This window comes from Pseudorca crassidens, chromosome 2, assembly GCF_039906515.1.
Source record: "Pseudorca crassidens isolate mPseCra1 chromosome 2, mPseCra1.hap1, whole genome shotgun sequence".
Taxonomy (NCBI): Eukaryota; Metazoa; Chordata; class Mammalia; order Artiodactyla; family Delphinidae; genus Pseudorca; species Pseudorca crassidens.
In genome coordinates this window covers 101,533,932-101,550,685 of record NC_090297.1, presented here as the reverse complement: position 1 = coordinate 101,550,685, position 16,754 = coordinate 101,533,932, and the positions used below count along the sequence as shown (strand labels likewise).

The following is a 16,754-nucleotide window of genomic DNA, read 5'->3' as shown; positions in this document are numbered from 1 at the left end:
GAAACAACGAAGTGTAGATTCAGGTTTGTCAGGTCCTAGAGCAGCGTTTCTACCTACACCTCATTGCCCCTGATGGAAGGAATGTAGGGTTTTCAGTTTTCTGTAGGTCAAAACAACACCCACACGGGGCAAAGTGCACTGGAAAAATACTGGCTGCAAACACTAGTTAATCCTGATTCCTACTCTTCATCCCATCCATCCCAGGCCAGCGAGAGCTCCCTCTTTCAGAGGAAACAAGATCCTTTTCCCTGAGCCCCCTGAGGCCTCAGCTGAGACCTCACTCTTTCTCGGTCTACAAGGCCTCCTGCTCCGTGGGTTGCTGTTTCCAGTCCTCCGCAGGGGTGTGTGAAGAGGACTCCACTTGCCAGTGTCCTACGATCTTTAACCTGTCACCAGCTTGGCCCCTCTGAGAGCAGCAGAGGAGCAGAGAAGAGGTAGCAGGGTGGGTGAAGGGGGCACCCATACTCAGTATTGGTCGCAAAAGAACATGCTCTTGGGCACAGATACGGGACACTCACCACTTCAAAGAGTGACCTGTCATAACACAGCCAGGGATTTTACATACCTCATCTCCTCTGACCCTCACAATCGTTCAAGGGAAGAAAACCAAGGCTCAAAAATCTATGACCTGCAAACAGGACACATCTACCAAACAGCAGAGCTGGAACTCCAATCTGTTCCTCCTCCCAGATGTGTGGCCACTGTAGGACAGTGGACGTATGCACCGACCTCTCCAGGTCTCGTAGCTGTTCACCAACCACCCGTGTGCTAAACTCCACATAGTTATTTGTATCTTGCCCTTTATATTTTTCTTCCTGTTTCCCTGCTAAGTAGGTGAGCTTATAAGGATTATTTACAACAGCCTGGGCACCAGGATAGGGCTGCCTTCGATTCCTGGATGACCACACTGCCTTCTACAGCTCTCCGAGTGGCTCAGGGTTCTTCACACCGAGACAAGACAGCCCCTAACCCATCAGCTTGACACTCTGCCAACCCAGTCCTCAGCTCCCCTTGCAGCTGTGCCCCCAGAGTTTAACATGGAGTCGAAAAACAATCTAGAAGTCAATCAGCTAACCTCCTTGAGAGCAGAGTCATGGCAATGCTTTCTTACTCATATCCCCACAGTGCCTCGATCCGTGATCCGCATTCAGTTGGGGCTTAGTATCAACCTAGATATGCACACTCATGCGGGGCTGGGGAAATCTGGGAAGACCAACTTCCAATAACAGAAGTGTAAGATTCCTAAGAGCAAATTCACATTCAAAAGCCCTAGTCATTTAGTCTTCCAGTCGCCCACTCACCACTCTCATATTTAAGAACCTATGTCAGCCAAGCTCTGGGAATGCAAAGATAGGGTGGGAGGAGCTTCTCCTTGCCGGCGTTATGTGGAACAGAAGCTCTGTGACCACGAACTGGAATACACGGGCTGAGGAAGCGCAGAGGGGGGCTTCTAAGCATCTAGGACTTGGGTAGGCATAAGAGCAGCTTCCTGAGGAAGTGAAGTGGCCCTTGAGTTGAGGTCTGTGTGTCACAGATCTTTGCGCAGAAGTCCTCTTGGCTTCCACAGACACCCTGCCCGGCGGATCCCCGGCTCAGCATGGACAGCCTCGGCTCTGTCCCTGTGTCCGTGACATTCTCCCACGGGCGGGGCACGTGCTGCTTCTCCACCTCCTGCTCCATCCTGAGGCTGACGGCGGCCTCTGCCTGCTCGCTGATCACACACGAACGCTCCCTCCTACGCACCTCCACCCGCCTGCCCAGGCACTGCTTTTCCAAAGTCTCTGGGCTTCTTGGAGATGAGAAGCCCCTCTACACAGAAGGAGGTCTGTTCATGTGCACAGACTTGCTGCACGCAGGCTACTTCATCCCAGGCTCCTGTGCTGACATGGACACATCTCAAGGGGCCTGGATTCCAGCAGAGAAGTATTTCCCTGATCAAGATTTAAAACTTAAAAAGGCAACTCAGAGGTTATGCTCAGGCCCATCTTCAAAGCAAACCCTCTTGTGGTTGTGGGGTTTGGCTTTTCTGTTCAGCCAGCCCGCAAGGAGGGGCCCAGGGCACCACACTACCTCGGCCGGGGCCTGCAAGGCAGAGAGGGAACGGCTGGACCGGAGCCTGGCGGCCCTGTTTCCCAACCTCTCTACCCCCAAAGCCACCATGCCGCCCAGAGAAGGGGCGTCTGTCCACACCCAGCTCTGGCAGGAGCCTTGCTCTCCAAACTGGGCAAGTCCACAGTCAGCATTACGCCAGAGCCCTGGGCGGCCTGGGGAGGGCTCAAGGACTGGACAGGAGCCTCCCCAGGCTCGGGAACCTTTGCTCAGAAAACCAAACAAGGGGCAGGGCTCGGGTGATGTTTTCTTCCTTCAGCCCCGTCTCAGCAGAGAGGCACCAGAAAGCCCCAGAATCAGCTGTGGACCTGCCCGCCTCCACAGGCTGACAAGCTAACACAGGAGCTTAAAAAAAAAAAAAAAAAAAAAAAAAAAGTTGAGATTTGGATTAAAATCCAATCTGCCTTTCTTCACCTTTTTTTTTTTTTTTTTTTTTTTTTTTTGTGGTACGCGGGCCTCTCACTGTTGTGGCCTCTCCCGTTGCGGAGCACAGGCTCCGGACGCGCAGGCTCAGCGGCCATGGCTCACGGGCCCAGCCGCTCCGCGGCATGTGGGATCTTCCCGGACCGGGGCACGAACCTGTGTCCCCTGCATCGGCAGGCGGACTCCCAACCACTGCGCCACCAGGGAAGCCCCTCTTCACCTTTCTGAAGAGAGCAGACTGTAATACATGACGTAAGTCTTGCTGGTGAGTCAGGGTGATCACCAGCCCCAATCAGGTACTGCGCTGTGCTTCGTATGCATCAGAGGGGGGTGTCGGAGCCCTTAGGCGGCCGGGCTTCCTCCTGGCGCCCATGCTGCAGTCACCTTGGGTACTCACAGCCGTTTCTTCTCATTCTTCACCATGTTCTCTTTCACTACTGGCTACCGAAGTCATTCCTAGCTGCTGTCAACCTCGCTGCCTCAGGCAATGATCCTCTGTTCTTGTACATCTTCAACCCTGGTATAAATAGAGAAAATGGGCTTTGCGGCACCGGAGTGAGGCACTCTGCTTGGGCTAAGTGATATCCGCTCCAGTACGGCAGTCCGATGTCCATTTCAATCCCAAGTCTAAGGGCTTTCTCATTTCCATTCTGGCTCCTGATTCATGCTCTGGACTGGCTGAGTTTGTTAGATAACTTCAGGATAAAAGAAATCTACAACTACTATATCATTTGGCATCTACTGAGGGGACCCCACCCTGCAGGGCACCCTAGCATCAGCCTAAGTTACGGCTCCACAATGCCAGGATGCAGGAGCACCCCTGTCCTCAGCCAGTGTTGGGGTTCAGAAGCCCCCTGCCTCTGCTCCTTGGCATCTTCCAAATATGGCATCTCACAGGGCCAAAGCAGGGCTGATTTCTTTCAGGAAGCCTTTTCCAACCCTCCGGTCCCCACTGACCTGTCAAGGGAGTCACACGGGCGAGGCTCGCTCTCCAACAAGCCCCGGGAAAGTCCCCCACGCACGGGGACACCTGCGGTGGCTTCCCACGGTGCACGGTACTCGTTGGCTCAACCTGCCCATTTAGGAAACCCTAGTAATTGTCACAAGTATAGGATCAGTTCTGAGCATGTATTTCCTAAAACCATGGAGTTTCAGAGGCAGAGGGGCCTCAGAGATGAACAAAAGCAAACCCTTCAACTAGCCCCAGCCTCCGGACCAGACTGCCTCTGGGGAAGGAGGGAGGCAAGAAAAACTGAGCTGGTGAGACATTTGCTGCCTCTCTTATGACTACCACAGTCATAGACAAAAGACAGTAACCTGACTAAACGGTCCTCATGCAGAAACCCCGTATACAGGCAGGCGGAGCCTGATGTCCAGATCGATTGTGGACATGGCCACACCAAAAACCCATGCGAGGAGCACTTTCCCAAGATACGGAACTCTGAGCTCAATAATTACACCCTCCCAGGGAAATAGCCCTTTTCACAGACCACATATATTTGTGGAAAACAGCGCATGGATACGCATAGCTCATAACAGAAATTCACTTGAGACCTGCACATAAAAACACAAGTATAGGAATCCCAGATACGCCTAGAAAAGGACAACATGGATGATGGACTAGCCACGATCAGGACCAGAAGAAGTTGATGCTGTTCCCAGTGGGAAAGTAACCCCCTCAACTCTACTTGGTCCAAACTTGAGCTCGTGGATGAGACAGGGCAGCAATGGATCAGCACAAATGTCTGAGGGAATTCAACAGCCACGGCTGAATCTGAAACGCACCCTTGACCATGTTGCCTTACTGGTCTATTTTCTTTTCAGGACAAAGAGGGTGCAATGTGAAATGCTACGTCTAATCAGCTACAAAACATCTTCCAGGGTCAGTGACAACTGTCATACAAAACTGCCATGGCAATGGAGGAGAGGGCTCACCCTCGTGCTACATTTCTAAAACACATTTGGAGAGAAGCACCTCTGAACACAGTTCAAATTTTAGTTCATAAAACTCTGAAAGACGTGTCTTTGAAAAATAAATTCTGAAAAACAAAACCAAACTAATGCCCTACGTATCTGGACCCCCACAGCCTCTCCACTCTCTCTGACTGTGGGTTTAGGATGCACACTGTAAATGGTGCAGGCTCAGGGCTCAGAGAGCATGACCCTTGACTCTTCCATTTATTCTCTGACCTTGAACGAGTTAACTCATTTCTCCAAAGCTCAGATTCTTCATCTGTAAGATGAGAATATAACAACACAGAAAACCCTGCTATAACACGGTAAGTGGGCTTCAAAAGAGTCAGCTGTATAAATGTATTACTAAAAGGTTAATGAAGTGACTTGGGCCAGCCCGGTGCAGGTAGCTGGTCAGAAAATCTAGTGACAGACTGCAAGACCCAAATATACAGGTTTGGGCTGAGGTCTGAGTCACCCGTGGTAGTTGTCTCATGAGCTTAAATGTTAATGGGGACAATTCCAAATTCAATGACTTTCTGAGACTTCAACAGTTGGCACTGAGGCCAGGAAAAATACTGGAGACTCAGGAGTCCACCCTCTACTTCCTATTTCCCAAGGAGAAGCTGCCTGCCTGGTTTAGGTTTTTGTTAAAGATTAAATGAGGTAATATATTTTAAAGTGTCTGACCCAAAGCAAATGGCTTATGAATGGTAGCACCGTGAGCTTACGCATCTGTGTCTGTTGGGGAGGCCAATCTGTCCCCTATGTGTACCTGTACTGCCCTCCCCACCAAGGGCTACCACGAGGGAACTACTACAGGAAATGAGCCAGGATCATTGCTTTCCTTAGGGACTTAGACCATAAAGTCATGCTACTCTCTGTTTTTATGCAGTATTTGCTGCCAACTCTCAGCCTCCTGAAAAATCAAACCTGTAGCTACCGAGAGGCATCTGTGGTACAAAAAGTAGAAAAAGCACTGCCTTGGAGTCAGAAGGCCTGGATTCCTGCTACTCTGTAAACCATATAAGTTACTTCCCCTTTCTGGGCCCTGTGTCTTGGCTGATGATAGAGAGGGAATACCAACTACTGCATCTGGTTGTCGAGAAGAGCAAATGAAATACTGCCGGTGAAAACATTTATAAACTTACAGGATTATACAAATATAAAATAGTATCACATTACTAACGCGTCTGAGCATTTTGTAGCAAGGGATGGGGTTGGTTGTTGGCTAAGATATTCACAGAGTTCCTGGACATAGAAGCATGACCCAATCTCCACTTATATATATATATTTTTTTTTTTTTAAAAATTAATTTATTTTATTTTTGGCTGCGTTGGGTCTTCGTTGCTGCGCACGGGCTCTTCTCTGGTTGCGGCAAGCAGGGGCTACTCTTCGTTGCGATGTGCAGGCTTCTCACTTGGGTGGCTTCTCTTGTTGCAGAGCACGGGCTCTAGGCGTGCGGGCTTCAGTAGTTGTGGCACACAGGCTCAGTAGTTGTGGCTCGCGGGCTCTACAGCGCAGGCTCAGTAGTTGTGGCGCACGGGCTTGGCTGCCCCGCGGCATGTGGGATCTTCCCGGACCAGGGCTCGAACCCGAGTCCCCTGCATCGGCAGGCGGATTCTTAACCACTGTGCCACCAGGGAAGTCCCTTCACTTATATTAAATCAGAAAATTCTTGAAATGAAGAGAGTTTTAGTGTTCTCCCAAGCATAGACTCAAGAAGCAATCAGAGTCCATCTAGTCCCAACTCGCAATCCAAGCACCAACTCTTTAAAACACCCCAGAAATCATTCAGCCTCTGCTTGAAAAGAAAATATGCTCTCACTTTGTACTGAAATGACCTTATTTTAAGTTCTACCCATTGGTCCACCCACAGCTTCCTTCTGCACCAAGCCTCTCTTTCTTGTGAAAGCCCATCATATACTTGGAGAAAACAACTGTGGACATAAACCTCCTCCCTTTTAACCTTCCTATTTTGCAGGTAAGAGCCCCGAGGCCTAAAAAAGTATGTGCACACCACCCCGCCCCCCCATACAGAGTTGTTTATTTCCTATTCATTCACTTTCCTCGGATCCGATTGTGGCTTCTGCAATTAAACTAGCACATGCTATTAAAATCAGAAATATTAAGGCTGTAGGAGCTCACCCAGTCAGAGGCCTCACACTCCGCAGCTTTAAGTTCTCCCAGAGCAGGGAGAAAAGGTGAGATAGGGCCAGGTGGGGAAGCCTCCTTCAGGTTTTAGCCACTTCTTTTCAAATGTTAATTGAGCCCTTGAGCTCTGTCAAGAAAAACAGCTTTCCCACTGTGTGAAAAATGAGCGAGCATTTCCTACATACCCAAGCCCCACATAAACACTAGCTAGCTGCCTTTGTTCTGACGGCCCGGGTATGTGCTGACAGGAAAGCTCTGGACAGACCGTGTGCTGGTCACAGAATGAAATCTGCAAAGGCCCCCCTTCAGGGTTAGTGTTCATTATCCTGCCAGTCAACTAAGGATGCCAACATTCAGAAAGATTCTAATGACCAGCCTTGACCACTCCATCCAAAGGCAAGTAGGAATTAGGAGCACCTGCTAAGTCCTGCTAAGTCCCAAGTGCTGGGATGGATGTGAACGACACCTCAAGGGGCTCAGACTCCCGTCGGTGACAACCACCCAAACAGGGAAGTACAGCTGAGTGACCTGGGGGCCAAGACAGGGCATGTGAGTGGGGGTGGGGAGCTTCAGGTGAAGATCCAAAGTGGAGGCAAAGCTGAGTCTCAAAAGATGAATGATGGTCACACCATGTGGACGACAGCCTATAAAGCCAATTCCAGGCAGAGGAAGCAACGTAGGCAGACACAGGCTGGTGTTCAACAATCCACCTAAATGGTTACAACAAGAGCAATGGGGGTCACAGTGCTGAGTCCTAGGACAGCTCTGAGAACCCTGATGGGGTGGGTTGAAGAGCATCTCCCCAAAATCTGCATCTACCCAGAAACTCAGAATGTGACCTTATTGGTCTTTGCAGATGTAATTACAATTAGTTAGTAAGAGAAGGTCATACTGGTGTCTATATAAGAAGAAAATAGGACACACAGAGAAGGCCGTGTGATGACGGAGCTGAGATTGGAGGGATGCGGCTACAAGCCAAGGAGCCCCAAGGATTGCAGGCAGTGGCCAGAAGCAAGGAGGAGCAAGGGAACACGGCCCTACCAACACCTAGATTTCAGACTTCTTTGCGGTACGCGGGCCTCTCGCTGTTGCGGCCTCTCCCGTTGCGGAGCACAGGCTCCGGACGCGCAGGCTCAGCGGCCATGGCTCACGGGCCCAGCTGCTCCACCGCATGAGGGATCTTCCTGGACCGGGGCACGAACCCGTGTCCCCTGCATTGGCAGGTGGACTCTCAACCACTGCGCCACCAGGGAAGCCTTAGATTTCGGACTTCTAACCTTCAAAACTCAGAAAATTGGTTCAAGTCACTCAGTTTGTGGTCCTTTGCCAGCAGCTGCAGGAAGAGAATACACTTGTATTTAGGGAAAGCAGGATGGAGGCAGGTAGAGGGCAAGGCTGAGCTAAGGTTAGGTGGCCGAGGCACTGCATGAATGGCAAAGGGGAGAGGGTGAGGAGAGAGGACGAGGGAGGGAAAGGTCGGTGGGGGCATGGGGGGTAGCAGAGAGGGTGAGCCAGCTGAGAAGACCCAGAGGACAACGGCCGTAAAGGAGCCGGGGTACCACGGCCACCGCATCTCTTGCTCTTTAAGGCATGCCTACCCAGTAGGTGAATTTTAGGCTGGAACCCAGGTCTTTGAGACAACTTGAAAATGCAGGATCCAAAATGAAAGTTGACTCAGCTTCTTGGGAAAATTCCCACCCTGGGAGAGAGCTTGATGCCCTAGGTTTCACCTGACTGCTACTTCTCTCCAGGAGAGTCAACAAGGGTTACATCTTCCTGAATGTGTGGGCTTCACTGCTCCCTGGACTTGGAGATAAACTGACTTTGTGACCGAGAGTCAGGAGCATTTGCAGTAACATGCGTGTGAGTCCCAGAGACGCACATATAATTAGCCCCTGAACGTTGCTGCCACCTCCTCTGCTGAGAACCGGACACACGAGTGTTCATACCTCCTGGCCCTCCTGTCCTTCAGTCAAAATGTTTGTCTCACAGCTGCATTGGGGGCAGTAGCTTACACAAGTCCCGCATAGATAACAGGCAGTGATCACCTGGGAACCTGAGGACAGGGAGTGGCAAAAACTGGAATCGGCTCCCGTTTACTGACAGGTCTGGTTAGGATGCAGGAAGATCTGGGAGGAAGGCAGGATGTTCTGGGACCTTCTCCTGACAGACTGGGGCGGGGTGGGGGGGACACGTGGCTGCCTGAGATCTTGAGATGCAACGCCCATCCTGAGAGGCGACAGTGGCCAGCGTCCCTGTCCTGCTGGGGAGGCCCTTCTCCAGGCCACATGGATTCTCCAGGGACCCAGGCGTGCCGGCTCCTCAGCTTCAGCGAACAAGTTCTCTGAATCGAGATTCGAAAACTGGCAGGTCTCCCTGGACGAGGCTTTGAACACCAGCTGCAGACAAGCGCTGCAGGGGATCCCCATTGAAAGATAGCAAACTGAGACCAGAAGCCGCATAGTCCTATGGGGGAAGGAGGTGAAATGTGCTGTCTGGCGGGGCACACAGGGAACTTCTCCAGGCCCTTTGCTGTCCCGCTTTAAGTTCCTGCTAAGAAAGTGTAACCTGGGAAACACCCTCTCTAATAAAACAAGCAAAGTCACACTGGGAGGAGACCACGTTGCCAGCACCAGGAGTCTGTGAGCACAGAAGTGGCCAACAGCTACATGCAACGCCCTGGTCCTCCTGGTCGCAGCAACTGAACAACGAGAGGTGTGTCATTCCTCTAGGCTGCAACACGGAGAGACCACTGGGTGGTTCTGAGCGCGCTGACGACACTGATGAGAAAGCCCCCACCTAGGGGATGATCCAGTCATAGCTGGCTGTCCCATAACAGAAAGATGTGGCAGACCCCTTGCACTGGGGGGACCTACGAGATGTGCTTCCCCTCAAGTGGCAGGTTTGGCTACGGCCACATCTGCCCAGAGAGCTCGCAGCCCACTTCCAGGCCAGGGCACGGGCCCCTCCCACAGGATCCAACCTGGGCTGCACCTGCCATGCCTGCAATGGGAAATCGGCCTTCCAAGCTTTAAATCACTGAACTAAATCACACCAGATGAACATCAAAGACAACCACCTGCTCTGGGTGCCTTGAAAAGCAGATTTAGATCGGGACCAAGAGCAGCCCCAGACCCACCCAAGATGCTCGGCTGGCCTGCTCTTATCCAGCCTCACATCCTCTTGACGCGGGCACCTCTGGCCCTGGGAGGAACCGCAGGCACCCAAATGGAAAGGTCTGGAGGCCAAGGGCAACCAGTCTAGCCAACGGATCTCTGCTCACAGAGACCAAGTGAGGCCAACACGGGGCAGGACAGGGAAAGGGGACCCTGTTCACTTGCCCTCTTGAGTGTTAGTGTACCACACACACTGAACCAAATCACACCCATCAATCCGTGCGGGAGCGTGCAGAAAGCCAGGCAGGCTGAGGGGCGAGTCCTTGGGAAAACAGACCACACACCACTCCAGTGCGCATCCACCACCCGCCCACCGCCAGGGGCGGGGCTGTGGGGACGGCACCATGGAAACCAGGTTCACGTCCAGGGCTCCGTCCCGTACTCTCCGCCTCGGAGAGAGGGTCTGTGGGCAGACGCCGTGCGAGGGCAGCCTTCCCAGCTGTGGCTGCTGCCAGCAGGCAGCTGAGCAAACACAGGCCCGCAGTGTCCGGCACCTTCCACTCTCATTAAAGCCACTTTTAACAGGGACCACGGGGCCAAACCACAAACGGCAGCTCTGAGCCCGCCTTCGAAATTCTCCCACAGGAGAGCAGAGCCTGAGCAAAACTCTGCACACGCTCCTCTTTAGCTCTTACTCATTTTCATCCTTTGTTTCCTTAGGGAGTGGGGGTGGGGACTGCTAATATCTTTACTGAAAAGCAGCTACGCAAGAAGGCACATTTCCAAAGCTGAGACTGCATGGGAAACCACGATCATAAAAAACATGAACCGAGACCTTTGGCGGTCATTTTAAAACACGCCCTCACTTCGCAGGCGATGGAGCCAGGCCCTCCCGCGACAGTTGGTGCCGGTCTTGAACGTGGGAGGGAGGGGCCCACAGCCCAGCGTGACAGCCAAGCCTGATCAGTGGGGTAATCACCAGCTTTGATATCATTTGACCCAGAATCACAGACGCAAGATTTCCAGTGGAGCTGGATATATCCTGGCGTTACTGGCGTAACCTTAACCTCCCCAGGAGACTCTCCTTTTCTCACTTCTAACTAGGAAACCAAAGTGCCATTGAGAGAAACAAGGCCCCCACTCAAGCTGGGAAGGTGCAGGCCAGAGCTGGAGACAGGACAATAGGAGCTCTGTTTCATGGGGTTAAGCTCCGTTCATTGATCCGTGGTTTCCTGGGGCTTCAGGGTCAAAGGTCACCAGGGTGCCTAACGTTCCTGTCTTAGCTCGGGCTGCCATAACAAAATACCAGAGACTGAGTGGTTTTAACAACAGAAGCGACTTTTCCTACAGTTCTGGAGCCTAGAAGTCCAAGCTCAAGGTCTGGCCAACTCAGTTTCTGCTGAGGACTCTCTCCCTGGCTTGCAGACGGCTGCCTTCCCTCACATGGTATTTCCCCAGTGCGTGTGCACCAGGGGAGAGAGCGTGCAGGCAAGCTCTCTGGTGTCTCTCCTTCCAAGGCCACTAATTTTAGAAGATCTATGAACTCCCTTAACCTTAATTACTTCTTTAGAGGTCCTATATCCAAACATCGCCACACTGGGGTTTAGAGCTTCAACCAATGAATTTGGGGTAACATTCCACCTCTGGTTCCCCCCAAATTCATGTCCTTCCTGCAAAACATAATCCCACCAAGTTCTTTGCCATTTTATTACAAAGGTCACCTTTTCTCCATCATCCAATAACATGTTCCTTGTTTCCTCATTTCTAGCTATGAATTTTTCAAGGAACACATTCAGTCTGTATTAGTTCCTTTTCAACACAATGCTACAATCATACATGATCATAAATTTCCACTGTTTGAAAAGCAATCCAAGAATCATTTCTTCTAAAGCATGGGTGGTTCTGTGATCAGTAATCAGAACTTTGATTAAATGGTCCACAGTCAATGCCAATTTGTAAGATACTTTTAGTCTCAATGAATGAAGCATTGAGTTAAAAAACCTGCTGGCTGAATTAGGTACAGTGGAGCTTCAGCAATATGAGTATCTTACAGGATGGGTCACTGTGAATAGACAAGTTTCCCAGAGGACTGAGACGAGAGTTAAATCTGCTTTTGTGGTTTGTGTCCTTGCTGATGACTACCAGCTATCACCCTTCATTGATGTTCATGTACCTCCTTAAGAGCAGCTCTTTCCTTGACTTGAAATATGTTACTTCTGGACTCTTGGAGATCTCAAAGTCAATAATTAAATTTTTTAGAACTATAAGAATATGCAGGCTCTGAGAATGAGGGCCTGAGGTTGTTGTGGGAGCCTGCCACACAGTGAACCCCAATGAACCAATGCTTCCAATATCCCCCCCCCCCCCCCCGGTGCAGTCTTTGCCCCTTAAATCTGGGCTGGGGCTCTGACTTGCTCTAAGAAGAGGATGCAGTGCAAGCAGTACTGGGCGAGTTGCAGGCCTAAGCCTTAAAAGAGAGCTTCGAGAGCTCTGCTTGTGTGTTCTTAGGAGTCCTGAGAAGTTGTCTAGCTACACTAATGAAGACACTACTCCCCCAGAGGGAAGGCCCTCTGGGGAAGGAGAGAACCACAGAATACCTTGGACAAGAAAGCAGCGAAATCCCAGCGGATTCACCACATGACTGCACAGGGACCACTGGCCAGACCAGCCAAAGAACCTCCCAGCTGAGCCCAGCCCACAGAACCATGAGAAATGATAATAATGTTGCCCTAACTACTAAGTTTTGGGGTGGTTTTAACAGCCATAGTTAAAAGAGGTCTTCTTTGGCAGGGGCCCCCAACCCCCAGGCCACGGACCAGTAGCGGTCCTTGGCCTGTTAGGAACCGGGCCACACAGCAGGAGGTGAGCAGCGGACGAACGAGCAAAGCTCCATCTGCTGCTCCCCATCGCTCCCCATTGTTCGCATTACCTCCTGACCACCCCCCCCCCCACGACTGCTCACATCCGTGGAAAAATTGTCTTCCATGAAACCGGTCCCTGGTGCCAAAAAGGTTGGGGACCACTATTCTTCAGGACATGTGACAAACAGAAAGTTAAAAATGTTTGACCAGGGGACTTCCCTGGTGGCACAGTGGTTAAGAATCCGCCTGCCAATGCAGGGGACACAGGTTCAAGCCCTGGTATGGGAAGATCCCACATGCCACAGAGCAACTCAGCCCATGCGCCACAACTACTGAGCCTGTGCTCTAGAGCCTGCGCGCCACAACTACTAAGCCCGTGCGCCACAACTACTGAAGCCTGTGTGCCTAGAGTCCGTGCTCCACAAGAGAAGCCACCGCAACAGGAAGCCCCTGCACCGCAACAAAGACTAGCCCCCGCTCGCCGCAACTAGAGAAAGCCTGCGTGCAGCAATGAAGACCCAACGCAGCCAAAAATAAATTAAGAAAAAAAAGTTTGACCAGGCAAAGGCTCAAACCTACTTACTACTGTGGTTATAAGGCAGAGGCTTTGTTTGCTGAGCGACTGAATAAAAGAGCCAATGGAGCTAAGGAACGACCGTAGAGTGGGAGCCAGCCATCTCTGAAAATCCTCTTCACACACTCCTTTCCAGCCCTGAAGCTATGATTTAAATGAGATAGAATAAAGTGTACCAAAATATCTAGCACCCAGCCTGGTTCATGGTAAGCGCTCAAAAATTGCTTACAAGTCCACTCATGCGTTCTTAAAGCAGTGACATGAACATGAACACATCTGTTCAGGGGCACCATGGTGAAACGGTTAAGATCATTCTGGAACCAGCCTGGGCTCAGATCCTGGCTCCCACAATTACAAACTGTGTGGCCATAGACAACCTACATAACTCCTCCAAGCCTCAGTTTCCTCACCTGAAAATGAAGGTAACAGTGCCTACCTCACAGGATTGCTGTGATGATTCAATGAGCTACATACTAAGAGCTTAGAAGGTGCCTGGCACGTGTTAAGCTCTATGTCAGTGTTAACTGGTAAGGTTTCCATTGTTGTTGCTTTGTTCTGCATCTTGGATTCAGTCAGTCAATTACACTGGCTGCTATGCTCCAATATTTACAGGATTTACCTTTAAAGATTTCAAAACTGAGAAATTATTAATGAGGATCATTAAATGTCATTTTAAGTCTCTTTTTTCTTCTGGGTTTCTCCCCAGATACAATCAGATCAAAACCTAGTGCTTGGTGAAATCCTGGAAAAGTTAGCAACTCATTGCGAGAACTTGGCCAAGAAAAGTGACACATGAGGTATGTGTGGAGAATTACGAACCCAATGTGCCGAGACCCCAGGATGCTGCGGAGAACACAGGGACGGAGTGTGATGCACAGGAAGGCACTGGTTCCTTGCGGTCTCAAGCAGGTCCCTGAACCTATGGCTCGGGGCCCTCAATGGTAAAGGGGCGACACCACTACAGCACCTGCCCCCACCCCTGACAGCAGCGAGGAGGGGAAAGGGAGACATCCCTAAGAGCCCTGGTAATCCCTACGGCACTGGGCAAAGGTTAGGATGTATCTTAATCTACTTTGGGGTCTCACTTTGTACAACTGGAACCTTTTACATTTCTGAAAGTTTTCAAATAAGCCCAAACTCCCATTCCTGCCAACAAGCAAGGTCCCTGCAAGTACCTTTTATGAGAGCTAAGGAAAAACGTATTTTAAGACACTAAAGAATAGATATTTTTCTGACTATTCTCAAAAATAGCTCAGTTGACTTTATAAAATCACCTTTGAAAACAAAACAACAAAAGAACTCGCCATCGCTCTGCATCTCAGCCCAGTAGGCTGCTGCTCCGGGGAGGGCCTTACATAACGGGAGAGTAGACTGGCCTGATTCTGGGAGGGTCTGGGGATGACCTGCTCTTCTGATCCCCGGGACCTGCTTTGTGTCTATTCCAATTTTACAAAAGGGCTTAGAAGTTCTATTTCCGATCCAGCGACTCTTCCAGCCACCGATGGATTTAGACCAGAATTAGCCCAAGGCTCGGCGGGCGACAGGCCTACGGGGGCCAGCAGGGAGAGGTGGATCCCGAGCCCGTCCCAGATCTCGCAGCCTGGCTGTCGCATGGGTGGCTGGCCCTGCCCGAGGGCTCTGGGAGTAAAGACACCTCTCCTTCCCTGGCCATCTTTCCATCCCACAACCAGGGTCTCCATGTGAGGGGCAAGAGGGGCCTTATGAAGGCAGGAGAGGAGGAAAACAAATGGTCCTGCAGAGGGGCTGGAAGGAAGAGATGGGGCCACCCCTGGGCCGCCTTCCGTCTCCCTGGGGAGCTAGGGTGAGTGGCTTCAGGGACAGCAAATTAAGGACTACGCAGCTGTTTGGTCACGGTGGGGACAACCCCGAGGGGTCCGCGGCAAACCCTGGGCCACACGGCACTGTGGGCCCTGCGTCTCCTGCCCAGGTCTACCCCTGGCTGGTGCAGCCATATGGTGAGGAACCGGGATGACCCACAATTTTCTGAACATACCGTGGCACACTGCCCTGGGGCTGTTTTGTGTGTCCCCTCCCCACCTCCACCCTGATCCAGCACGCGGAGCAAGCAGTCCTAGAGGGAGGAGGGACACGGGAGCCCACGGAGGGAGTCAGCCCCACTGCCTGGACTACCTAAAGTGGGAAGACTCCCTTCCCTTTTCCACCTCTGCAGGTGGGATTCACACAACTAGAGCTGAGCCAAAACACAAAACCACGGCAGGCCTCGCTACGGGCCAGTGTATTAACTACTTACATTTACTGAGTCCCAAATGTCACTCATCTCTCCATGATCAGAGCTGGATTTCTCTCCACCCTCCTGACCTTTAGCAAAACCTGTCCAGTCCTGAGATAGATGTGTGGCCGGGCTTTATCTCTGTCACTGCCTGAAGTCCACCCCGTCCTCCTGTGTTCCCGTCGCCCATTCCAAGGCCTGTGTCTGCAACTGTGCACTGCACAGTGTGGCAATGGTCCCCCCGCAAGGAGTTCTGGGATACAGCTTTGGAGGCAGCCACGCTGTGTCTCTGGAGCCCCCAGGTCCGGGCTCTGTACGCAGCAGATGTTTAATACAAGTCTGCTGGTCATTCTCCAATGTAAAATATGGGGAAAGAAAGCTGCCTGAGATGAATAAGCAGCAGAGACTTACCTGCCTTCACAGCCCCTCTGGCATCTCTGCAAAGGACTCAATACATCTGATTTCACTGCGTAGAGCCTGTGAATCAGATGCTGATTCCCTCCAAGGATCGGTCAAAGTGGCACAGGCCTTGAATGCTAAACCACCCAGTCCTCAGGCGGTACATCTGAGCCAGAGGAACGAAAGAAGATTCGTGCCAACACCGAGATGGTTTGGCAGTATCACTGACTCCAAACCGGGGTTGGGCCACCTCCCCGGGCCCCAGCCAAAAATATGACAAAGCCCACTAAGGTGCCCTTGCCATCCTGGCTGCTTTGCAGTATCACAGCAGTAATAGCTACAACCAACAAAGTGCTTACCATACGCCAAGCAGGTTACACGCGTCGACATACATGTTGATGCAGAGGAGGGAGGAGAGCCCTAGGAGAGGACAATGTCACACATCCCAGGTCATTCTCTCATCCGGTAACCATCTGAGTGCCCACCATGTGCTATGCTCTAGGCCAGGCACTGAAGATGCAAAGAAGAGTAAGACACAGCACCTGTCCTCAGGGAGCCCACAGTTTGTGGAAGAAAACACAGAAAAATAGGCCAATGACACCAAGTGAGAGATGCCATAATGGGGGCATTAACTTAGGTCTGGCTTCATGGCATCTAGTGGATCCTGAACAAAGCTAGTCATGTTCTTTTGTATAAATTACTTAAATTCCCTAAACCCCCATCTCTTCATCTGTAATATAGGGATTAATAGTACCCACACCAAAGAGTTCTGTGAAGACAATCTATACAAAGTGCTTACCTCGGGGTAAATAAAAACAAAATAAAATAAATAATGATGATCACTCTTTTAGTTAACCACAAAATAACTGATTTTATGCACAGATTTAAAATATGACATCTTAATGTATTTCTA

The 16,754-nt window shown here is 51.1% G+C and overlaps 1 protein-coding gene across 2 annotated transcripts in view; it reads right to left on the bottom strand.

The window, feature by feature from the left end:
* Positions 1 to 16,754, bottom strand: part of VANGL1 (VANGL planar cell polarity protein 1) — a 54,032-nt gene that overhangs the window by 14,609 nt on the left and 22,669 nt on the right. The window lies entirely within an intron of this gene.